A 4618-nucleotide genomic window follows, 5' to 3' on the forward strand; every position below is an offset into this window, starting at 1 on the left:
AACAAGATCAAGGAACTAGCATCCTGCAAAGACCTTCTTGCTCCATGGTGGAAGATGAGAGGGGGAGAGAGAGAAAGGGGTGGGAGGAAGGGAGCCAGACTCGTCCTTTTATGAGGAATCACTCCAGCAAAAACAGCATTAATCCATTCAGTCCTCCCTAGTGACTTAATCACCCCCATTAGGCCCCACCTCCCAAGACGGTTGCATTAGGGATTAAGTTTCCACCACATGCTTTTGGGGGCACACATTCAAACCATAGCACCTGGGGTCAAGATATGACAGCACTCAGATGTTTTATCTGAAAAACAATGAGGTTGGAATAGATAACCATAGAAGTAGCTTCAGACCACATATTCTTGGTTATAACATCTCCTAGAAAGGAATTTACAGAACTGCTGGAATTTAAGGTGTAAGCCAAGTAGCTTCTCTCTGTTCTCAGTGTCCTCAGCTGATACATGGAGCTCTACCTGTTCCAGGGTAGTACACCCAGAATCAGAGGAGATGAACGAAGCATAATCACTGTCTCATTTTCATATACTTGAATAGTATGTAAATAGTATCTCTCTCCTCTCTCTCTCTCTAGGGAGCATGACTTCCCACCTCTAGTCTTCCTCCACATTTCATCTCTAGTCTCAACATTTTTAGAGATTTGTGGGACCTCTTTCCCCATTCCTTCCCCCCCCCCCCCGCCACCGCCTCCCAGTTGGGAGAGACAACCCAGCCCTACAGAAATTATCCCAACCTGCAAAGAGCAATCTCCGCTGTGGCGTTCTGAGGGTTGCGGCTTTCACACAGTCTTTCCTCCCCTTGGGCCTCCCACCCCAGGAGCAGCTGCACGGGTATTAAGACTGGGCCTGGGCAGGTCAGCTGCAGGTCACAGCCCGGCCCTTGCACACACGATGGGCAATGAGGTTCCCAGCCAGGCCTTCCTGCCTGCTTGCTGGGGCAGGGGTGCATGGCAGCCAGCTCCACCTTGCTCTTGCTCTGTCTTGGAATGCATGAGCAAGGGGGGTGGGCGACCCACAGAGCTCGGAAAATGTCTGCTCTTCTTCCCATTCTAAGTCTTTCTCTCTTTGCAGCTTAGCAGACTGAAGTTCAAGTCAGGGTCAGGGAAAGGGGGTAGCTAATGGGGTTTGGATTTCAGACATAGGAGGAGTTGGAGGCAATTGCTGGTCCTTTCTTTAAAGGCACAATGCAGGACACTTTCTCATTCCCCCAGTAATCACTTCCTGAATACCTACTAAGTGCCAGGCTCTGTGGATACCAAGACAGACCCTATGAAGCCCACAGTGAAGGCACAGACACACTAATGGTGACAAAAGTGTTAACAGTGGTCTGTGGTATGTGCAAAGGGTGATGACAGCTCTGAGATGAAGCAGCTATGCAGCGCTTCAGGGCTGTGCTCCACTCCAAGGCAAAAAAATGAGAAAATAATGCTGTCTTCCATCAAGAAGCAGAATGAGCTTATGCACCAGACACAATTTCTAAAGCAATCCTTGCCTTGCCCTGACAAGGGTCAAACTTTACATCTTGTCTCAATGAATGGACTCCCTGTCTCTGTGCAGGACGTGTGTGGCCTGCAGGACCCAATGCAGCAGCTCTGCCTGATGTTGGGTTGGCCTGGAGAAATAATTGTGTTCATTCTTTTATTCAGTCATCCAGTCAATAAGTAAGCATTGATTAAATGCTGACTACATACCAATGACTGTGCTGGGTTTGGCAATTGCATATTTTTTAATTTGATTGGAGCACCATCAGACTGCAAGTTCCACAAGGGCAAGAGACAGGCTCTGGCTTGCTCAGCCTTATATCTAACCTCAGCACAGTGCTCAGCACATGTAGGTCCGCAGAAAATGTTTATTGAATGAATGAAAGAAAAGATGCAGCAGCTATGGAGACTTAGAGTCATACTACTAAAATTGTGATTATAAGCAGGAGTTGACTCTGATTTTCTTCTACTTTTCCTAACCATACAATAAGCAAACAAAAATCCATATACACAATACCAGGAAATCAAAGATAAATAAGACATCTTTCCAAGGATGAAATGAATTACACAAAAATACAAAGCTGGATGTTAAAAGTCTAAGAAACCTATGGAGGATTGTTGGAGATTTAGGGGACAAAAAGTTGGGAGAATCCAGGAAGTCCTCATGGAGACATATCTCATTGCTGTTTGTGCAAGCAAAGATGGGGATGGGCTGGCTTCTAAGTGGAGGAAACGACATGAACAAAGACAGAAAAATGCAGTGAGTTTTTCCTTTCAGCTGGAGCTCAGAGTGCACATAGGGGACCCAGGCAAGGTATCAACAGTAGTAACAACAATAGCCAATGTTTATTGAGCTCTTACTATATGGCAGGTGGATTTGGTTTAATCCCCATGACTCAGAAACTAGAAGATGTTACTACACCCATTTTACAAATGAAAGAAACTGAGGCATGGAGAAGTTAAATAACTTGCCCAAGCTTATATCCCTTTTAAGTGGCAAAGCTAGGGTTTGGATTCAGATTATCTTAACCACCATGTCATAATTGCAGGGAGGAGTCTGTGTGCCAAACTGAAGAGCTTGAACTTAATTCTACGTACCCTGGCATGTGACATGATCAGAGATATACTAAGATGAATCTAATGGCAGTGCCTAGAGTGGCTTGGAGGGCAGAGTGACCTGAGGCAGGACCTTCGACTAGCAGGATGGGAGGACTGGGCTATTTACTGCCCGATGCCTATCTCTTCCATAAAATGCCACTAAGCCTTGGGACCCTGGCAGATCATAGAGATAAAATGGCCTTAAATGGCCAAGTCAAAATGCCTTCTTATTCAAATTCCTACACTTATTCATTGTCATGAATTTGAATATTCATCTGTAAATCTATAATTCTCTGCCCCCTCTTAATTAGAAATCTAATGTTCTGCTAAAGCCTCAAGACATCTTTGTATCAAAAGCTCTTACAGCCAATATGAGTATTGATTAGGGTTATGTTTCTCCAACAATGTTCTAGGACATACTGTTCTCATGAAATGCCACCCCCACCTCCCTAATCCCCCCAAAAAAGATTCTGTAGTGGTCAAGTAAGTTTAAGAAACCCCTTGGGAGAATTACTATGCACAGTTAAACATCAAAAGTTCTGCTAACTCCTATGGTAAGAAATGTGCTTAACTTTGTTTAACCTGGTGTTTTCCAAGTGCATCTAACCAGAAAATTCTGCATTCATGTAACACCTTGTTAACAGCCCAAGGCATACTGGTCTGCAGAAAACTCTTGGGAAATAGTGCCTAAGGAAATCATTCCGCACCCTCTCTTCCTTCATTGTCCATGTAATTCCTGGGAGGAGTAATAATAGCGTCTATTATTTAACTCTAGGGTTTTTCCAAGTACTTTTATAAATATTATCTCATCTTCTAATATTTGAAGCTTCAGCCAATATATCTTTCAAATTCCTTCTTTGAAGCAGAATCCTGAGGGATTACAATTAGTAGGTATATCTCAGAAAGTTAACACGCATGTTTATCTTTTTTTAGATCAGAAGGGTAGAATTTTCTACTACTTAAAAAAAGAGAAATACTTTTCTCCAAACAGATTTTATCAGTTTCTAGGAATTACTTAAAATGCACTTATACTAGTAAATGTCAACTCCCTTAAGAAGTCCCCTCCCAGGCATTTATTCTGATGCAAACCACTTTCCAAATACTATTTTACAAGGAACACAATTAATTTAATGTAAAACATTTTGAAAGAAAATGAGGATTTTTTTAATAGAGTATTTTAATGGCTAAGTGACTTTCTCTTTCAAAATATTTGCATTCAAAAACAGCAAAACCAGAGGGCAACATTTAACTTCAAGGAATGACTCTGTAATGTTGGATTTCAGGCTGTCAGAGAAATATTTGGGGAGGTGAGGGATGTTATTTTTATCCTTCAAATCACCTCACATGGGCAATTGCCATCTCTGCCTATCTGTATTGTTTATTCTGATCATTCAACCTCTTCTATCTTCTTCTGAATTCTGGAAATGCATTGACATTAAAATTTGTACTGGTGTGAATCCTGGCTCCATCACTAACTCATTGGACACTGTTTCTGGAACTAACTTTATCTCTGCTTTTTTATCATTAATTATAAAATAATACTGTTTAATAATGCTGTGTTGTTGCTAGAATAAAACTGGAACAGATGCAAACTATCTAGCACCCCACCCAACACAAAGCAGGTAGCCAGTAAGGAAGAAAAGTGTAGATCTACATTTTTCTCAGCAAATTGTAGGCAGTAGAGGCGACCAGTAGCCAAATGTTATACCTTTGTGATTTCTACTTAACATGGAGAAATGGGTGAAGACTTGTCTTCACTCTCCATGGAAAGCCAAGAGGAGACTCCAGAAGACTGCTGGCCCACCACCTACCCCCATTTCTCTAGCAATGACTCCCATTCATTCCTCAGTGGCAGCTGTTCTGGGCCCCATTCCATGGTTACTGGCCCTTGGAAAAGGAGGCCCAGGGAGCCTTCCTTTCTTCTCTTTTGCAGCTGCAGCCACAAAACCATGCAGGAGAGTGGGGCACTGAGAGGGGTTAAGTAGACCACAATAGGGGCAAGGGGCCAGGAAGCAAGCATGTTCTCAACCA

The sequence above is a fragment of the Galeopterus variegatus genome, unplaced genomic scaffold, assembly GCF_000696425.1.
Source record: "Galeopterus variegatus unplaced genomic scaffold, G_variegatus-3.0.2 Scaffold3718, whole genome shotgun sequence".
Lineage (NCBI taxonomy): Eukaryota > Metazoa > Chordata > Mammalia > Dermoptera > Cynocephalidae > Galeopterus > Galeopterus variegatus.